A 22,413-nucleotide genomic window follows, 5' to 3' on the forward strand; every position below is an offset into this window, starting at 1 on the left:
CTAGGCACTGGAGTACTCTTATGTGAAAAAACTGGTAAGGTTTTCACTGTACTATTGTTAGCTTTCATCTTACATTTATCAGCAAGTCTTCAATTTCATCTCTAAATTACAGAGCTAGGACTTTCTGATAGGTACAATTGCTGCTGCTCAGTTTACTGCCTCCCATCAGTCCTTGATTGCTTCATGACTTTTATTCATCACAGCTTCAATTTACGCCTTGCGCAGAGTGACCAGAACTCAGGGGAAAAAAAGGGAAAAAAGCAGCAAGAGATTGCTTTAGTTAACTCTTTATTCTTTCAGTAAGTAAAGAATGGAAATGTATACATAAATGTTTAAATTTTGAAAAGGTGATAACAGCTGAATAAGTAGTACACAAAAATTGACTGAGTTTCTCTTCCCTGACACTGTTTTGCAAACATTCATCTTCCATTTGGACCTTTCATAAAACTTGCTTTACTTTAAGACTGATCAGAAATCCATTACTTTTCTGCCCATTTATTTATAGAAGGGTTATTCCTGCACCAACATGTTTTTATAACACATCTATACAGGCTGAAATCACTCCTCGAACTTCATAAAACTCTGCTGAAAGGCAAGCCACCATCTTAGCAGTACTTGAACATAAGATCCAGGAGAACCCAAGAACAAGGCAACAATTCTATATCTCTTCACACCCCTGTCAAAAATAACTGTTTTTGTACCTGTCAAAAATAACTGTTTCTGTTCTGGACCTCTTAGGTTCTTGTCTTCAGATCATGTTAACTATTGCTTACTGAAGTATAGCTCATAACTGAAAGTTGAGTTATGCATTAATGTAGCAGTACTAAGTACAACATATTACATCACATCATGCATCTCAAAAGCGATATTTACTTATATCAGCCATGATAACTATGCATTAAAAAATTAAACATGGAAGTACGTTTGCCACAAGTTGGGTAAGCTGATTTAAGTGTGTAGTGTATATGCAGGGTGTCCTTTCAACTAAAACTGTAAATCAATATGTTTCATTAACCTGAGCTAACAGCAATGATGTAGCAGAAGCTGCCCTATGTTATAGTTTTCTATGAAAGATGAATCCTTTAACAGCCATGTAAATAGCTCACAAGCCATGAAAAATACAACACCAAGCAGATATCACCTGTATAAACATCATAACGTGGAAAACAAGAAAACTAAAACAAGTTTCACAATTCTACAGACAGTACAGAAATAAGTAGCAACACACGGCCACATCACTTATTCCCAAGAAACAGATATTTTTTACTTTTAAATTATTTAAAAACTTCATTCAAGTATTACATCATCAGAAACACGTTTGTTTCCAGAGCCAGAGGGAGAACTTTTCCTAAGCATTTGAACTCTCTACTACTCCAAAGTTAGAACAATCATGTTAGTATAAACTTTATTAAACTTAAAGACAATCTTGCAGAGATCTCAGCGTGCTCAGGACATACAAGTGCATCAAGGGAGCAAACACTGAAGGCCCTGCCCTTCTGGGTAAACCATGCAGTCACTGAAGACTTGCTCAGTCTTGACTGAGCACAAAGAGCTGCTATTCCAATTAGTTCATCTCGCAGACTGGTGCTGCCAGAAAACTACAGAAGGACTAAAAAGAATGTGTAAATTAAGCATGTATGAACCCCACTGCATTCAGAAACAGCAATGTGTAAAGTTCTTCTGGTTTGCAGACATAGTAAAGCCCTTTTCACCTTTCTTAACAGGGAACCTGCAGACCAGGCATAAACTGATGTTATTCAGAAGTATGCTTTCCTAATTAAGGATCCAGCAAGTTAGGAAAAAAAGACATGAAAACATAAGGGGACAGACACATCCCTCATCCTCCCCGTGGGGGAAGCCACTCATGACCAGCCTCCACCTGGACATTTAGCCATCAATAACAGCCCTTTGGCTGTGGCCATAGAAGAACACCTGAGGTTATGAAGTACACACCTACTGATTGCTTGATAAAAGCATTCTTGGAATGATCAAGAAGTTATTTAGCTTACACTTGAATATGTCAAAGAAAATTAGATATATTAGTATATCTTCACTACCCAAATCAGGAATCCTGTATATATTGTGGGTTTGTTTTTTTCAGGTTTACTTGTGTTGAAGTGTTCCCAATGCTTGCTCACATTTGCCTGATTTAAGGTAGAACCTGAATACTGCATCTACAAAACATTTATTAGTATTTTGCACTTATTTGGACTCCTATTAAAACCAGTATTTAAAAGTGCACTGGTTCTACTCCTATAGAAGAATTGGTAGCAATTATTTTCCATCCATCTTACTTTTAGCTCTAACCGGATGTGTGAAAAAGGGACAAAGGTAACTAACAGAGGTTATTTTAATAACAGAAAAATCACTTCATGATTGATCATTATACGTATCATATTGCAGCATGAGATCATACATAATACCAGCATGAGAGAATCTGTAATAGCAATATGAGGGCACTGCTCAGGGGTTTAGTGTGTGGAGCGAATAATGGTAATGAAAAAGGTGAAAAAATCATGGAATAAAGAGCCACAATTAGAGATACCTTTTGAAACGGAAGAATAAAGGCTCAGAAAGTGGTATATTTAAGTACTTTTAAATGTGGTTGAAACTTTTATATCCTGATCAAGTCTCAGTTTTTAATGAGACACCACAGATGAAAAGGGGACAGAAATAATTTTGAATGAACAATCAGGGGTGTACTTGAAAATCAGGAACGTTTGAGGGGGTTTAGGGAAAAGCATTTAACAGAACTCTGCTACAAAGGTTGAAAATGGCTCTCACATTTAATACCACTGTTCAAATAGCTGTAATTTCATCTGTATCTTTTATACAAAACCTGCGCCAAGAAAGCGGTATTGATCTAAAATCACAATTTAGCTAAGATACATACATCACTAGAAATACTTGCACAATATTTGCCTTAAATTCATTTAGTATCATAAGAAAGTGCCAGAATTACTTGCAGCAATTATACAACAGATGCTACAATTTCAAATTACTGTGAAATAACAGTACTGTACCTATTTATCAATTCATCTTCAAATGTTGTCCTACTTATTTGCTACATGGAAATTGCAGCTTAGATATAGTATGTGCCCATACTTTTCTATAGGCGTTTCATTTGAAGTATGCCTTGCCTTCATCAGAATACAGCAGAAGCATCAATTGCATAATCTACAATTCATATAAGGCAAAGGGCATCTCAGGAAGGTATTTCAACAGCAAATCGAGCTGGAAGAAAATGTTTCAGTCCAATTCACAAAAAAATGAAGAGATATCGTTTCAACCTGCATATTTCAATGCTCCATGAGCAAAAACGGATGGAACAATTTTACACCTATAACAATAAACCTACCAGTAAAAAATAAATACTCAAGCACTAAGAATCCGAAACCACCTCTTTTGCATTATCTATCTGCAAATCTTGAAAGATCTGTGCTCTTTGCTATTTTGCCCTCCTGTAAAGTATGGGATCTTTGAGAAAAGTTCTCCACAAGAACTTAAAGGACTTAATAACAGGGCTGAAAACTTTACTGGAACATAAGGAGCAATTGCAAGTGGTGATATCCAGCACTGCTCATGGTGCCATGAGCAACTAAAAAAAAAAAAAAACACATAAGAAAAATAGTATAAAAACCATTGTCACATTTAAATCCATAAATAAAACTCCTTTTCCATGAAGAGCTCATCTTGCAAATTCTGGAAAATAACAAAAGCAGTCACGTATAGGAAGTGAAATTCAGTAATATATCAGAAAATAATTCTGTGAGGAATTGATGGCTTTCTCTCATGAATTATCTGCACATTTTGTAGATTTCACTTGTTAAAGTCTGGTTAGTAAAGGTAAAATCTACCTTCTTAAAACTACCTCATTGCCAGAAAACTTGGTGCAAATATGACAACTATTGCAAAACAGGGATTTTCTGCCTCTGACAATGCAGATCTACTTTAACTTGTCACAGAGATCAAGTCTGGTTTGTTTGCCAAATCAATATCTCTGGAACACTTGCTCCTCTCTGAGGTGTTTTGACTTGAATGCAGTTTGTTAGCAAGAAAATACTGCTTTTTAGCAGATAATTTACCAATACGAATTCAAAGCATAAAAGAAAATGCATCAGTCATAAATATATTTTGGCTGTATCTTCTTGAAAACTGATTTACTATATGAATTCTTCAAATGTGCTATATTTGTGCCATATTTGAATTGGACATTATTTCCATTCACAGTAGACTGAAATGTAGCCCTACCTACCTTGACAAAATGCACTCAACACCTGTTAGAGGCACAGACTGTGATGTTCAGCCTGCATTTACTACTCTGCTGTCTTCTTGTGTCTCCTTCTGTAAGCTAGCAGTTGCCACTTCTCAATGAATAACGTTTTAGTTTAATGCATCTCTGGTTTGATCAATTACAAGACTGAGACAGAAGTCTCGCTCCCTACCATAACTATACTGCCAAAGGTGCTACTGGTTCATCAGCACAGAACTTTACTAATTTATGGTATACAGCTTCAACTCACTACAAACTTAACATAGAATCCAAAGGGACTCAGAGGGAAGAGCCTCCCAAGTTTGATAAGAATTTTATTTCTAGTGTTCTCTGAAGGGAAAGCTATTTTCATTGGCATATAGCAATAATGCCAATAGAATACAGTATGAAAACATTTAAACATGCATAAGAGTAAAAGATGGTCCTTCTGTGAGCAGCTCTTACATCCATCCTTCAACAGAGAGGTACAGCACACAGCCAAAGAATCAGATCACTGATGGCAAAGGAGTAAAAGCTCAGAAACAGCATAAGGAAGTGGGGTGGATGTGCATTTCCAGTAACAGCAACAAATACACCAAAAACCACAATGAAGTTTACAGTATCTTGGCTCAAAACAACTCACAATTGCAGTAACAATAAATGCAGTCTCTTACAGGGTAGCAGCAGTAGATGAAGTTTTCCCAAACCTACTGTTTTGCCATATCTCATTCAAATGCACATACTTAATTCCAGTCATTACACATAGCTCATCTCTTAAAGTTAGAATATTATTATAATTATACTATAAATCTTATTAGTAGGACTAAGTGTAACTTAATTTGGAAGGGGGAAAATCTTTTGAAAATTGCTTTTTATTTAAAGTTCCTTGTGAAAAACAGCCTTATAATGAAATCCGTCTTGTTCCCAGTATACTGCCAATTCAAATGTTGAGAATTATAGCCCACGGTTCCATTCTGTTTGTAGTACAGAGTTTCTAGCACATTCTATTTTTATTTTAATTATTTTATTCTTGGGAAAAGAGTAAACAGATTTATTGTCAAGGACTCCAAAGGCAATATTATTGTAGTTCTAACAGGTAAATAAACCAATGCATTTCTTCAAGCCATAAAGCAACAAACTGCACTTGGAGAAAATAGATCTGGAAAACTGAAGCAGAAGAGTTCAGAGGGGAGTTACAACCTCAGTGCTAAGAGCACGTGGGTTGCATGCTGCTGGAAGAAAACAGCTAACTAGTTCTTATTATTGGTTCAGGTTCTGCAATACACCAGTAATCTGGATTAGTTCAAAGTATATTCTAGCCTTCAAATTATCAAAATTATGAATGACAGGAAACAGTTCCTTCATCAAGTCATTGAATATTTCTGTAAAACTGAGGGTGAGGGGCAGGGAGCAAATAGATTTATAGGCAACATTTCTTTACCCTTACCACACATGCATATGATTTACAAGAAATAAGTAAAGGTTATCAGATCACTGAAGACAATATGAAAACAATGTTTCATGTTTTGACATCTTAACATTTTTACATCAAATTCAAAATGCACTCAACCACAAAAGAGGTAGATAGGATGCAATTCTACACATCAGAGAAATGGAGCCCTTCCTGGATTGCCACAGAGCAGCAATTCAGCAGCACATCAGTTTCTAGAACAGGACATTAAATATTACTGTTATTCATTTCAAATTGCTGTAGACAATTATAGAACTTAATTGCAGAGTTGGAAACACTCCAGCTAAGAAAGGTGCTAATACCTTTCATCTTACGAAGTGACAGGTGCTCTTTAATGCTTTTAGCATACTGTTTTCTAGCACTATGACAAGACTCAAATTTATGACCAATTTGAAGTAAAGAGCAAGACATCTTATGACAATATCATTATCAGTGAGATTTTTTTTTCTTCAAGGTGTACCATCTAAGCATGCATGGCTAACAAGACTGTAGCACAATTGGAGCTGGGTTACCATGTTTTTTTTTGTCGAAGATAAGTGGGTAAATACATCCCTACATTGACCCAAGAAAAGTACCATCAACAACATGGAACTGCATGCAGCTTCTCACATGCTTCTTGTTTTGGTCATTTTGTTGTTGTTTCAAACAGATTTCTGCCCAGATTTCTAAATCATTTGGCATATACGTTCATAAGAGATTGCTAAAACTCAACTCCAAACACTTGCAAAAGCATAGAGCCACACCTCTCATTGCTTAAGCCCACTCACCATGTGAGCAATGGCCTGCATTACAGCAGAACAATGAGAGCTGTAGGGAGTAACTTTCTCCCTTATACAGAGTAAAAACTCCAGCACAAGGACCTCCTAGGCACTTCTCAGCACTTCGCATGATTTGTCTTTTTGTATTTCTGCTTTTTCATTGGCCCATTCTTCCTCCTATTGAGTTGAGGAAGGCAGATTTGAGGGTTCTTCTGTGCCAACATACTGCCTAGAGCATTTCTTGGGTTTTGTAGTTAAATACTGAGGTTGACAAGGTTTATCTACTTTTTTTTCCCCCTCAACATACACTGGAGAGAAGTAAAAACTGGATTTAACCATTGATCTATGACCCAGGCAGATCTTCTCTGGATTGATTGTATTCTGCTTAAAAGCCTTAGTCTTAAACTTAATTTTTATAAAACTGAACAAAAAGCTGCAGGAAGAGTCTTTTATTGTGGGCAGACACTTCACATGTTGTTACCAAGTTCTAAATCTGAGTTTGAAGCTGTTTTGTTTGCTCCTGCAGTCCTAGCTGCGTAGTCCCAGAAAAGCTACTCAGCCCGAGTATGGGAGGAGGAAAGGCAACTCAAGTTTTACATCCTCTGTTCACCAATGAAAATCATTAACATGCATTTAAGTGCAGCCTTCCAGTACTTAAAAGGATCTTAAAAACAGGAGTGGGACAGACCTTTTGCATATTCTGACACAGGACACGAGGGAAGAGTTTTAAATTAAGAGAGAGGAGATTTAGTCCAGATATTTGTAAGAAGTGTTTTATTCAGGGGGTGCTGAGGTGCTGGCATAGGCTGCTCAGAGAAGTGGGGATGTTCCATCCATGGAGGTGTTCAAGGTCAGGTTGGATGGGGCCCTGGGTAGCCTCATCTAGTGGATTGAAACTGGGTGAGCTTTAAGATCCATTCTCACCTAAGTCACTCACGATATCCAAAAAATAATATGCTGATGTTAGGCATTCTTTTATGTTCTTATAATCTGTAATGACAGTAAATCACTAAAGAGATTCTGATCATTACAAAAAAAAAAAAAAAAAAAAAATCAAAAAGCACCATCACAATGAAGCCAAAACAAAAAAATAATTCTGCATGTAATGAATTTTGGAAATCTCAACTATTTTATGATTAATAGAGCTTTGTACTTGCAGAAGGTTAGTCTCCCACTGAGCTTTCTATGTAGCTATCGGATACAAAATCCTAACCAAGTTACTCCTCCAGTAACAGAATTTCTTTCAATAAAAGGCATAGTCAAGGAATTAGAGAAAGAAACACCCTAACATTTAGAATAGCACAGATACAAAAAATTAAGAATGCATTAAAAAAGATAGCTTGCAAAGTCAAACCTTTAGATTAGGAAACAACGAAGTTAATGAATATCCTGCTTCATTCAGTCCAGAGAATGGCAGTTTGCTTAATGAACAGCTCTTCAGTATTTTGTCATTGGACCAAAAATGACTGATTTTACTTATTGCACACTGTTTAAAATAGTACTCTGGAGTCAGTTATTTTTTCCACGTGTTTTTTTTTTTTTCAGAATTCATCAGTATTCTCTCCTACAATTTCCCAAGCATGGAACAGCACTGAATTCTCGTAATATTTCATGAAGGTCATTATTCCCATGATCTGGTCTTTGACATGAGAGTTTGTTGCCACCTGAACAATTCATTATAGTTTTCAGGTGAGATTTTTAAGACAGAAGTATTTCTAACTACACAGCCCCGAAGGAGATATATGGATATAAAATCAGAAGTATAACTGAAATAGTCTTTGATAGAGTCACACAAACACTTACCAGAGATATCAGTAAAGCTGGAATTCTGACTGCAGCTTGATAACTTAAACAGCAAAAGCAGAGACATCAGAATTCAAATACCCTTCAGAGGACAGCACAAATTTTATTTAAATTCTTTCACCAATTTTCTACTACTAACCACCTCAAAATTCACACTTATATCCCAGTTCCTGTATAATCCCTTTATCTCATCCAATCATTTGTTTCCCATTTTACTGCTTTTTCATATCCACATCAGAATTCAGATCAGCACTGGATCGTTCATCCAATCCTCAGTCTTGCTAAGCATGTTTTGTTCCCCCCTCTCATGGCTTTCTCTTTTCTTCCTCATAATAGTTACTTCTGTCACCTTTTTTTTGTGGTTCTAATTAGTAGTTTGTCTTCAACTTTTTTTTAATCTCATTATCTAATCTGAATAACAAATAGAGCTGATAGCACCAAATAGAGTTTCTTATTAATAGAAAATCCACAGGTGATGACGGCTGCCGTTCCTATAGCCTCTCCCAAACTTTAAGATTGAATTGTTTTCATACATGAATAAACTCACTTCATAAATCACTGTGCAAATAGATTGCAACATAAAATGTGCTTCAGTGTTTTCATATTCCTCCCAAATGGTGAGGAGCCAAGTTAACTGAACAGAGAAACAAACTGTTCTCTACTATTGGAATCTTGCAAATCACCAAACACTGAACAACACAAGCTGTGGACTAAAACAGGAATTAAAAGGTACACACTGCTCCAAGTACAACAGATCTAACAAGGAGAAACTTTAAAAACAGACAAAACAAAAGCAATTTGGAGTTTCAGCTTTCAGATAATGACCGAAATTTAATTATACTGACAGAGTTTTTCATCAAACATTACTAGAACTTTGCACTTAGACACATGTAATTTTTCTCTTGAAGTCAATGAAAATTACATATGCAGATCTAAGAGCAAACCTAATTTCCTTATAGTGCTAATAAAAGAGTATGCAACTGGATGCCAGAATTAGATTGCAAGTTATAGCTAGATTATACCCTACTAAACAGGTTATTCAACGCTCCTTCAACGAGTGGCAGATCTTCTCACACAGACTGCAATTTCACAGTAGACAACTACATTCTTATTAATTGCATAACTTTTTTTTTAATAAAAAGTGAATGGAAGAAATCATTTTTTGTCCATTCACCATACAACTTAAAAACAGACTTATTCAACAACATCAGGTAGTGACTGAAAAATGAATGTAAGGATCCCAGTTCCATTTTCAGTTACAAAACATAGAAACTCATCTCTGACAGACCAGAACAAAATCTAGCTGGGAGAGTAATTTGTCAAACATTCAGCTGTAAAAATAGAATGAACTCTAATATTTCAAATGCAATCATTAGTAATAATCTTGGAATGATTCTGTTCCAAAAAAAAAAAAACCCAACTTCCAGGTTTTATGAGGCTATTTGAGATTTCATGATGGAATCTCTAGCATAGTTCTATCCCACATAATACTTTTGCCTCTCAGCTGGGTATCTAATTCACATAATGTTACATAGACAAGTATTACATATGCATTTCTATGGAGCAGCTGAGTTTACTGCAGCATCAAAAGCTTTTTCAGTATTTTCTTGCACACTGTTCTTGCCACTCAATATTTATATAATCAAAACAGTCATTGGAATACCTCAATAAATAGACAGGTAGATAGGTGTAGGTTTATAGAAACATTTTAAGAAATGTGGAGCACAATTTTTGGCTGATTATCACTGCAAAGAAGGAAATATACAGCTTTACCATACATCACTAATTACTTGAAAATGTTATTACTAGCTTTTGTGCTTGAAGACAGAAAGAATTCTTCATAAAAGCTCTTGGCAAAGCTAAGAAGAAACATTTTCCATATATCTGTAAAATAGATGTCATTTCTCCTACTTCTTTGGCAAGTCCTCTCAAGATGACTCAAGCCAATCTGTTGGATCACACACTCTATTTGCAGATCCAGTCATGTTCATACTATAAAGCTCCAGAAAAAAAGATTTCGCAGTGTGAAGAAGAGTTGGTGCCCTTTCTGGCCAGTAGAAATGGAATAATACTGAACAGATAGAAGGTATTTTCAAAAGACACAAGAAATAAAACAATGCAAATTCCCAGATGTTTCTAACACTTAAAACTGAACAGTAATGGTGATTTCCAAAAGGTCAAAGTAGGGAAATACTGCTCTGAGATTTATTCTACTACCCCTTTAGGATGAAATAAGTGGTCAATATCTGAGTTTCACTGACATCAGAAGAGAAGTACCTATAGACCTATGCAGAGCATGGATTTTACCCAGTGAGTTGAATTAAGCCCAATTTGTCTCAAAGAACTTTATTGAAAGAATTATCAAAAACAATTAAAGTTGCCTGGATAAAGCCATATTAAAGGTGCAGTATGGATGGATCTGACACATCTGCAAAGCTAGGCAATACTTGGCATTCTGGGAACCAAAACCAGCAGAACTGAGCAAAAAAATACCAGAGTTAAGAGCATAATTCAAGTATCAGCATTTCCAGGAAAGAAGCAATTAAAAGAAATATTGAAGTACATAAACAGTTTTGTCAGACTTCTAAAGAGAAAAAGTGGCTTTTACAGAGCGCAGGAAAGATCAGCTTAGATAGGAAACCTGCTACTGGGAAGGAAAGAAGCGCATTGATATCATCTCAGACATTTGTGTACTGTGCTGGATAATGTTTCAGAGAATTAAGTCATGCTATGCAGTTACATATAGAAAACATCAAATTCTCTGAAACTGAAACATATCCCACTCCTTTTAACTGTCATTATATTTTTGTTTGAATGACAATGTGTCAGTTACTTATAGGAAGTTATACACTCTTCTCACAGTGTTTCTCATTAAAGTATGCCTGGCTGAGTACTGGCAAAAGAAAAAAAAGATGAAAATTAAGTCAACTAAATTAAAGACTGAAATTTATTCAAAACAGTGCACTTCACATCTTTCTAAGATTCCTTCCTGCAAAAAAAAAAAAAAGAAAAACCTTAAAAAAATCGAAAACATTGAAAAAATTTTCAATAGCTTGCTGGATTTGTGTTTTGCTTTAAATAGATTAGGCATCTTTATCATCCCAAAAAGAATATGACAGTCTCTCCACTACTTAAAAAAACATTTTTATGTATAGTAATGCATTCTTATGGGATTTTGTGTAAGATGTGAAAGATTGCTAATGACTTCAATAGATTGAAGTTATTTGTGTCAGTAGAGTGAAAACAGGTTGAGCTTTTAACAACTGAAGGCAAAATTGAAATTTAACTTTTAACTGAGCTAACTAGCATGCTGTAGCTAAAGCACTGTACACGAAACCTTGGAGAATTCATCACAAGCATACTATCACATCCAACAAGCCTTCCATAAGGTAATTTCCTCTGATGACAGCATGCAGTCACTACTAAAAAAAAAGCAGAGTAAAGCAGCTGAATGTTGGCAACAGTTTACCAGAATATACAAATTAAATGTTGTGTTAGAAAAGCAAGAAAAGGGTTTCACTATGTCATCTATTATTCGTTATTTCATTATGTCATGTCTCTAAATATTTCTCCCGCTGCAGTTAGTGCTATTTCTTTTGATGATCAGTTTTGCTCCAAGCCAGTGTTACTACACAAGCTTGATTTGTCACAGACAAACTTTTTTCTTGGTCCCTAAATAAGCTTTTATATATTCTGATGAGCATTATCTTGTTAAGAAAGTAAAGAGACTATTCTTATAAAATGTAGCTGCTTGTTTAAGTACTCTTTTCTACTTGTTGTCTCTGAGTGTGCTCAAATGAAGATATTATACTAATGCCTGCAACTATGTCATTTACCTACAGCAATTTATTCAAGGTTTCATCATGCTGCTTTGAGTTTACATTTAATGAAGACCATCTGAAGTGTCCCCATTGCAGCTGCAGGCTCTGTAGAAATCCTAGCGCAAGAGGCAATATGCTGTATTGTGATGCAGATTTGCTTAAGAGTGCATCTGCAGCAACAAGATCATTTCCCATGGTCTTCACTGTATTTCTTCTATTATTCATGGAACACAATGTAAATGAAGCTATAAATTTTACCACATACTAAATGTAGAAAGATAATGGAAATTGTGAATTATGAATGAATCACTGTTATTGTGATTCCTCAAGGATTCTGATGTAGATGATTATACACACACAAAGACACTGTAGCTAAACCTCTTTATATTGATCTTGAAAAATGATCCTTAGAATATTATAATTAATATACAGAATTCATAGATTTGTTTTTCATGACAATGCTAAATACAACTAACCGTCAAAGGCAATTACATATCAATGCATGCTACCTAGGGGCAGGCAAGCATACTTTTATTTAGGATTGCTGAATTGGGAAGAGAAAGATAATAGCTCACAAAAATGTGTTTCCCAGCTACCCACATGTGTGCTTTCACATTTAAATAAGCCACAGGCAAAAGTTTGAGGAGTATTTTGTAGTGAACACACTCATATGGCAAGTAATCAGCGGTGTTTTTCTGCAGGATGGCTGGAAATGGAGCCTTTAAGTGAAAGTAGTATTCTTCTGTAAATTACACAATCGAAAAAACCTACAAATACCAATCTCTTTGCCCGATTTCACATGATAGCTAGAGGCATTGATTCTTATACTTTCCCTTTACAAATAGTTCCATTTGAGATATGACCAAATTCAGAACAGTTCTGGTTTAACCGTGTTTGGAAATTAGTAAAATTATACACTACAACAGCTCTAGCTATAATCAACACCTAAGCACTTATTAAACCTTGGGGCAAGTTTGGATCCCCCCACTTGGGAGCAGAAGCCGATGCATCATTTTAAAATGGCTTAGATCCTGAATTTCACATCCCATGTGGAATCTCAAGAACCTGGTTCATTTCACAGAACAACCTTGGCTCCACAGAGCAATTGACTTTTTAGTAAACTTTATAGAATCACAATCACAGAATCGCAAGGTTGGAAAGGACCTACAAGATTTATCTAGTCCAACCATCACTTATTGACCTGAATACAATTACTTATCTAGAGAGGGAATAAATAAGACATTTAATAATTTATTGTGACATGTGCTTATGACCAGTCAGACCACTACAGAAAGTAAACCAGAATAAACAACAGCACTCTATTTCCAACATACTTCAAAATTTTGTAGTGGACAAAAGAGAGCAACTTTAAAACAACCTCAACAACCTGCCAGCGTTTTTGCCAAGATATTTTTAATTCACATGCAGGAAGCCAACTGAATACCACGATCAGTATTTTGAGGGTACAAGAGGATTTTGCTTAGCTCTGATTTCTAAGGATTTTTTTTTTTTCCCCACTAGAATACCATGCTACTCAAGTCCATGGTCCTGTCAAAATATTATTCCATTTTTAACCACTACATGTGAACTCCAATTCTTCTGATGTTCTTTACCTAGCACTTTTAGATAACACACAAGCACACTTGAAATAATGCAAGTTTAAACAAATTTCAGGAAAATTTTAAGATTCCTGTTGTAACAAAAACTGCAATCTGTATAATTTAGAAACTGTATGATAGAGAAAAATCAAAAACTGCTTACAAGCATTTTTTCTTTTAAATCAAAGAGAAAAGAAGAGAGTTAATGGTAAAATAAGAAAAGTAATACTTCCTCACTATTTTCTCCCCATTTGTTACAGTTATAGAAGAAATGACTACAGAGGACATGAATTACACACCTCCACATAAACATGCCTTGTGATTTGGTATATATGTTACTTCCACACTTCTTAAATATATTAGCTTTCATTAGTAACATTTAAACAAACCATTTACTTGCAAAGACTTTTCTGAAGTTAAACAGAAAAAAAAATAATAATTAAAAAGTTCAGAAACATCACATATTAAAACAAATAGTTTTGCACATGGTTAAGTCATTTTCACCATATGAACTTTATAACTGCTGTGCAAAGAAAATAACTCTAAAGGCAGCACATGATTTCATCTCTGTCAGCGATGCCTACTTGACAACTGACTGTCCTGATGGAACAGACTATTTGTTTCTATTCCCATCACTAGATATGACTTGATTTAGAGAAACATTTAATCACATTTGAAAATACTACTCTTCTGGAACTTCTCCCTCCCAAGTCCAATACATGACAACACGGAAATGAAATTCAAAAGAATTAAATCAGGGATATTTGCTTTAAGTTGAAGCACTGCTGTCAAAAAAACATTCTCTGATATCATGAAGATTGATGATGATTACATAGCATTCATGTTTAAGTCAGATAAATGAAATGCCAAAAAAGAGATGCAATGAAAAGTTACACACTGCTATTCAGCTCAGTAGTCACAAGGACCTAACACAACAAGTAAAGCTCTGGTCATCTAGTTCACTAGTTGTTATCAGTTGATGGATCTACCAAAGTGCAGCTACTAAAGGAGTCTGATGATACTATTTGATTATTCCATACTTCTGTATAGATATCCTGAGAAAGTCATAACAAAGATAATACTCTCCAGAAGTCTATATGTTAGGCACTACCATTTGTGATTGCTTATGGGGAAGTCAAATGACATAGAAATTCAATATGTCAGAGAAATGACACACCAATGATTACCCTGGGAGCAGAGCACGGGAGCCCTAACTACCTCCCGATTAAACATTACTTCCCAGCTGTAAAGTTGAAGAGTGAACTAAAATAAAATAGCATTTGCTTCAAAACCATGCTTCTCCTCCAGTAGCCCATATTTTACAAATGCAACTATATTTATTTGCAAAGAATGAGTTACAAATGAAGAGCTTTGTTTTGCCAAGGCAAATGCCCTCCTCAAAGGGAGATGTATTTTGACTAGAAATAGACACCTAAAAATGCAGGAAAAGCAAACAGTGCTGCATTTACCAGAACTTCATTTTATAATTCTCACAAAATTAAATTACACCACATATTACCCTAAAGATGCAGTCCTATTACAGCCATCTTCAATGTGTTATTTTATATTTTTCTCCATTTGTCCATAAATGTCTGTTGCATAAAACATATTGGCAGTTCTTCTAAAATGTGATTTATGGTAACATTTAAACACTTTGCTTCCTATTCATTCTTCCAGCTACGTGATTCTTTTTAAGATAGAAAACACTGAGCATCTCAGCAAAGCAAGATTTTAAAATTTATGGCAGTTTCTTCTTTTTTAGACATTTTTTACTGCCCTGTTTATTAATAAAAAGTAGTCATTAATTAATCCATAGGTTGGGTGGGTGATACTGAGTGTGCAGGAATTATCTTGGGCAACAAATAAATTATGCAATATAGTCAATGTATGTAAGTAACAAAAGTTATCTATTTCTCATTAAAATGAAAAAAGAGCAACAAGAACAAAGCTAGTGGGATATTTGAACTTGTTTTTGTGAAACTAATGCCATCAGGCTGATTTGATGGCAATGCTTGCCATTCCTTGTGAGTTCTCAAGGTGTTAGTCAGATTTTCAATGAAATATTACTTCTTGTGCTTCATCCTTGACAATAATTGTTCACAAGTGTACATACTGCCAAAAAGTGACGACATGAATAAAGCTTGACTGCAAAGCGAGGGATATTCTTCTCTAGTAAGACAGGACCTACAGAAGTCTGAAAAGAAAAAAAATTGTTTACATTTCTTTGATGAGTTGAATGTCTGCTTGCAACTCTATACATTCCATTTGAAAATTCGCAGGTAAGGTATTTATGTCAACAGAAAATAGTCACAAATATACCAAAAAAATATGATTTTTTTTTCAATCTTGAAACATATTCCCAAATTCCTTTATCAAAACAGAAAATATGGCTACATTTTTTTTTATACTGTTCACAGGACTGTGTTTAGCCAACAATGAATGAGAATACTCGCTATAACTTGTGCTTGCCATAATTTAGGTTTCATTTCAACTGCTGTTATTATCTGAAGCATAGCACAGATACGTTGATTTTCACCTTGAAGACATGCATTTAACTCATTTAAATGAGCAGTCAAATTCACAAAAAAGAGCTAAATTCATGAGCCATATTTAAACTACATATTCTGGCTCAAGTTTTCCTTCTGATTCCATAAAGCTGTACCAGGCCACAGGTTGGACATGTCTGATTCTTTGTAAATCATCAGCATGGCAGAATTATATGCTTTAATCTTGAAAAAGATACAGCCACTTAATGTGTAGTATGACAGTAGACTCAGATTTTTCTTTGAAGTCTTACAGAACTGTGAACTAATTCAGTTATTTTTTCGTTCACTATGAGAAGTGATAGTTGTCTCTATCAACTCACATAGCAGAAGCAGATAGATTTTCTGAACAGAAAGCCTTCCTGAAGCACCAGTGGAAGCTCTAAATATCAGAAAGCAGTTTTTCTACTCACACCAGATAGCTTAACAACATTCCATGCCTTTTCAAACTTACTGTTTTTTAAGCATAGACTACCATAGTTAAAAGACAAAATACTTTCCTCTCAGATCAACGTTAATCCTATGGGCTAACAACGCTAATTAGCACAGTGTCCAGACAGCAGCACACCCCCAGCATAACAACCTAAGATAAAAAAAGTTCCTCCAAAGTAATTATTACACATGTAAGTCACTGAATGCAATAATAAATGCTGACAGAGCTCAAAATTCCAGGTATTTCTAGATCTACTGACACGTAAAAAGAAAAATCACTGAACGTATTAAAAGTTTCTTGGCTGTTCAATCACATGTTATAGACAACCCTCTGAAAATACAAACTGTGACCTGCTCTTCCAAAGTACACAAAGGTAGAAGAAAAGAGAAAGCCTCTTTGTGAGGACCCTGCACATTAGAATTAGAGATGACACGAGGTTTCTGTTGGAATTATGGGATTTAATTCAAGTAATTGAGCACGATGGTCAGCTATCATTACAAATAAACATCAGTAAGACTCTAGAAAACAACTGCATTTGCAAGAAAAACAGTTTGGCTCATGGGAAAAAACTATTTACTTATGAAAAAATGAATGAGATTTCCAATATCTTTCACTCCATAAAGAAGTTGCTGTGCACGTGTCATTCAGACAAAATTCTAGAAGAAAGCATTTCAAAGTATTTGAGGTTGCTGAGTTGCAACATAGGAAATTATCACATCATTTACAAATCATCTAGTTAAAAGCAAAGTAGTTAGAGACATCTTAAAACACTCACTGTCAACACAAGTGTTAAACCTAAATGTAAATAAACATAAATGTCACAAGAGTTTACAAAGATATAAATGGGAATTTATTTCCATGAAAACACTGCTTTTGACATTTTTTTTTTAGACAGTATTGTTTAAAGTAAAAAAAAAAAAAAAAAGAGAAATCATCCAATTATTTTCTCATGTTGGGCAGAAGTAGAACAGGGCAAGGACTCAAACATACATAACTATTTTAGCAGGTGAGGAACTGCAGCTGTGTAGATGTTTTAAAAGTCTGTTATGACAAAAAGACATGAAAGAACAACTCCTATATTCCCACACATTTCAAACGTCACATAAAAAAATCAAATACTTGAGGTTACCACATACAGTTCCAGTACTTAGGCTTTACATTTGTTTTCCATATTCAAAGCAAGAAGTACAATATGGAGAAGAAACTATGAATCACTGTTCAGAAGCCTATATCTCAGAATGATGATTTAAATATCAATTCCAAGGGTTTGTTGTTCTGACATGAGTTTTGATTTTTGCATTAAAAACATTAAGTCAGTGAGCTAGGTCACTATTTTCTTGACGATTTTGGAGCTTTTTAACTAGGTGAACATACCTCTGCAGATGCATTCAGATTATTCTACAACTTCATTATCCTCATAATTCGATCAATTTTGCTTTTCATAATCAACACAACATCATTTTATTTTGCCTTGAATACTTTATTAGTTTACTTTCAGTGATACTAACTTCACTTTTGCTGCTTTTGTGATTTTCAATAGAGATCTTGCTACTGCTTGGAGTCATACTTTTTCAGCAGTATAGATACTTCAGGGTCCTGGTAGATATCAACAAGTCAATCCAAACCCTGACCTCTCCACCCTTATTAACCTTTGGCTTTCAAATAAAAGAATCCACTAAGAATTTTAACCATTGAGAAGATGTCCACACTTAGAGTGGGAGAACTTATGAACATGCCTTTCTAGTCAACAGCTACCTGCTGCATGATATACTACCTGTATACACGTGACAAGAAAAAATTGTCCTTTAAATACAGATTTGTTTTTGGATCTTGTGATCTCTGAACTTCCTTCATGTTTTATACTGGTGTTTAAGTAACTGAAAGTTAAACAAATATGCAGGAAAAGTATCATATGAGAAGTGACATATAAATTCAGATGTCATGAGAATACTACACTATGATGGATTTTATTAAATGTGATTCTATTCCCTGTAAGGAATCTTTGAGAAGGATGTACCTCCACACAGAGACATACCCCCCTCTCTCTTCTATATACTTCAAGTAACCTTGTTCCTCTGATTTCAGCAACGGGAAGTTTGTGTAAAGCCATTACTCCATATGATGCAAGTCTAACAAGTGTTCTTTAGGTCACACCCTGCACAGCAAGCATTACAACTTGAACTCGCATGTTGTTCTGCAGTAAAGTACCAATCTTTTTTCCTTTTCCCCTGCCACAGCTCACATGCCAAATTCTGGCTTAATAATTGCTGTATCTGGATTGTTAATTCCTATTTGATTCATTTCTGATCTCAACTCTACTGCTGGCTTTCCTACAGTAGCTCCAACATTCTTGTAATTAACACAGCAGAAATCTGCCTGGGATTTGGAATCTACAATCTCTGAAGAACACTCACACAACATTTATATACCTTTCCTATTTTTTGTGAATGTAACAAAGGAGCACCTTGAAGGATTCTCTAGCTTGTCAACAATTGCAGAATGACTGCTAGAGAACCTCAGGAAGGCCTCAACACCTTGTTAAAAACCACCAATTTGCTGCTTTGAAAACAACTAGCTTTCTCCATAAAGGTTTACAGCTTTATCCTTTTGCATACTACATGAAGTGGCAATGAGTCTATGCTATCACAATACCCAATGTATAATTTGTGAAAGAGATTTCCTACCTCAGCTGGTTATGAATCAAGTCTCAAAGATTCTAATAGATCTGACCCAAAGTATGTTCTTTTACCACTTTATTCACTGCTAACAAATTATTTACCCAGGAAGATGAGAAAAACACTTCATTTCCATTCTCCAGTCTTCCCATTCTTGAGAAGGGTTGTCAGGCTAAGAAATAACTATGGACAGCCCCCTGTTAAAATGCTAGCAGTGATAATACACATTAATTTTCACCACTGTCTCATGAGTGTCTCCATGCTGAGCAGTGAATCATAGTTTACATATTGATGAGAACAGCATAAAGATACTTCCCTGTAGTTTCACACAGGCTGTATACAAGAATAGGACTGCAGGGTTCCCAAACTCTCACCTGAAGTTTCTGTACAAAAAGCAACACATTTATAACCCCCTACTGCTACAAAGAAGCAGAAAATAATCTGTTCCCCATGCCCATCCTGAACAGGACTAGTAATGGGTTTAAATTACAATGAGAAAGCTTCAGCTTCAACATGAACAAAAACCCTTCTATTAGTAAAGACCAGAAGAGATTGCCCGGGGAGATGGCAGAAGCTCTATCATTTCTAATCTCTACTAGCAGCTTAGAGAAACATCTGTCCTAAATCTTGAGCTTTGAACTGTCCAATACATTAAGCATGGCAAGGTTCCAAATAAGCTCTCGAAGTGGATGAGCTGTCCTACAATTTACATATGCACTGCATTTCAAGCCATATTAAGAACTACTCAGCAGAAGGTACAATATTAAAATCTGCATTTTATTTTAATCTCATTCCTAAAGGATCCAAAAGGCCTAAGAGATACAGTAACAGCATCATGAGTTTGATTATTAACAAACTAAGATCTATTTAACTTCCAGAATTCTACCTATGAGTTCAGTACCTATGAATCGTACCTACAAACTCCATACTGTTAAGTGTATTTTGCTATCAGTTTAAGGAACCTGAGTTTAACCTATGACAGTACCATAAATGTGACCATTATACTGAACTTTCAATAAGTGCTTTAGATGAAACAAGATGAATTCACTGTTTAAGTTAATGTTGAGAATTTGACTAAGAAATGTACTTTTATATAAGCAAGAAAGCAAAAGAAAACTTTAAAGGAAGATTTAAAAACCTAATGACTTGAACATTTAGATGCTATTGTTTCTCTCCATAGCCTATGGCAATAGCATAAATCAGTAGCTACCTAACTGAAATAGAACACGACCTCTCCCAGTTGATTTCCATTTCACATCCCAATCACCCCACTGAATCTCAGCATGAAAGTTTTTTTAGTCAGATATTTAGCAATTTACTTATAACTATTAGCTAGATGACAGTTATGGAGCACAGTGACAAACTCAAACCAAAATTCAATATTATAATTACAAGTGGAATTCTGAAGAGCACAAAGTAAATGCTTGTGTTCAGGTGGTGCAAGACTTGCTAACTGTAGGATGTTGTGTTGTTCCATTTGATCACTTCATTTTCCTCCAGATTGGTTTAGTTTGAGGAGAAAAAAAGACACTACATACAGGGACATCTGGTAGCATCATCATGCACTGGGTACCAGAGAAGTAATGGATTGGGGTGTAACTTACTAAGATGGCTTTCTTTCAAGAGATTTTTCATTCACCTATCTACTGACAACAGAAACAAACCCAAGGATAAAACCCAAGTGTGAGGTTCTGAACACATCCCTTTTTTTGTCACCTTGACTGAGATTACTGTTGCATTACCCTGAAACAGCAGTTCTTTAATTAGGCTTTGACAAAAAGGATGTATATAAGTTAATGTTATCAAAACTCCATACCAGCTCATTACAGAAATACACCAGTGTGCATATGCATATGCATGCATTACCAGCTGAACATGACTGAAAGGCCTGGAATTTAAGCTGCTTCAGTATTATCACTGTTACTTTCAAAGAAAAACAAAAGGAAATTGATAAAGATAGTAGTATTCTTCAGCAAATGCTTCTCTTCAATTAATCTATAATACACAAAATCATACAAAACTGCAGTTAACAGAGCACAATGATCTAGACAAAGTACCATCTTTTCTATGCAATTAAGAACTGCTGCATGCACTGACAAAAAAAATCAAGTTTACATATACTCTTGGAAGTATAGTCCTCCTCACATGAACTTTCCCTTTAGGAATTAGGAAGCTAATAGGACTGGTCAAAATACACCAACACATCTATCCAAATCAATCCATCACATCTGAGTTCCTAGACAAATAGGGCAACATTCTCAATCCTTCTGTTGAAATTGTGTTTTGTCATCAATTTCAAATTGAAAACAAATGCCATTCAGTCATCACTGCAGATTCCAATAGCTCACATAAATTGCAACCTACCACTGCATCATATCCTTTTAGGAAAGCTGTCAACATTCTTAGCATGTAAAACTATATGTTGTAAAATTATTTCCATGTTACTTGTTACACAATATTTGACATGTCCTCCTTCATAAAATGGTCTTTTTCCACAGCTCTGTTCTAGATGCAGCTCTCATTTGGCATTTAAGCACAGTTTCAGGTGAATTAAAAAGGACAGATATGGCAGCCCTAAAGTAATATATGAAAGTCTTATTGTATTAGTCATTTTTCCTGTCATTTTGTATTAATGTCATATTAGTCTAATGCAATACTAACATGATACTGAAATGTTAGCATATTACAGATTACTCAGTGTGTCAGGTTTGAGTCTGATCACATTACTTTGGTGTGTGTATTTCAGTGATGAAACCCTTCCCTCCCACCCCCTGAAACTCTGTGGGACTAACAGAAAACATAAGGCACAGGCTTGCAGCAGCTTAAGACTTGCATGATAGATATTAACATCTCTTTTGCCAAAAGCAAGGACTCAAGAGCAGGAGAAACGACAATATTGGTGCAGTTTAGATATTTGTTTGTACAAAACAGATATTTCTTCTCACTTTAAAAGGATTTAAAGTCTCTCTGTACAAGCTGAAAAATTACCAGCAAAGTCGCATTTGGAAGTATTCTCATGATACAGAAAACCCAATAAAGAAAAACAAAAGCATTGCATA

The sequence above is a fragment of the Lagopus leucura genome, unplaced genomic scaffold (assembly GCF_019238085.1).
Source record: "Lagopus leucura isolate 7727_CA_CO unplaced genomic scaffold, USGS_WTPT01 Super-Scaffold_100017, whole genome shotgun sequence".
Classification (NCBI taxonomy): Eukaryota; Metazoa; Chordata; class Aves; order Galliformes; family Phasianidae; genus Lagopus; species Lagopus leucura.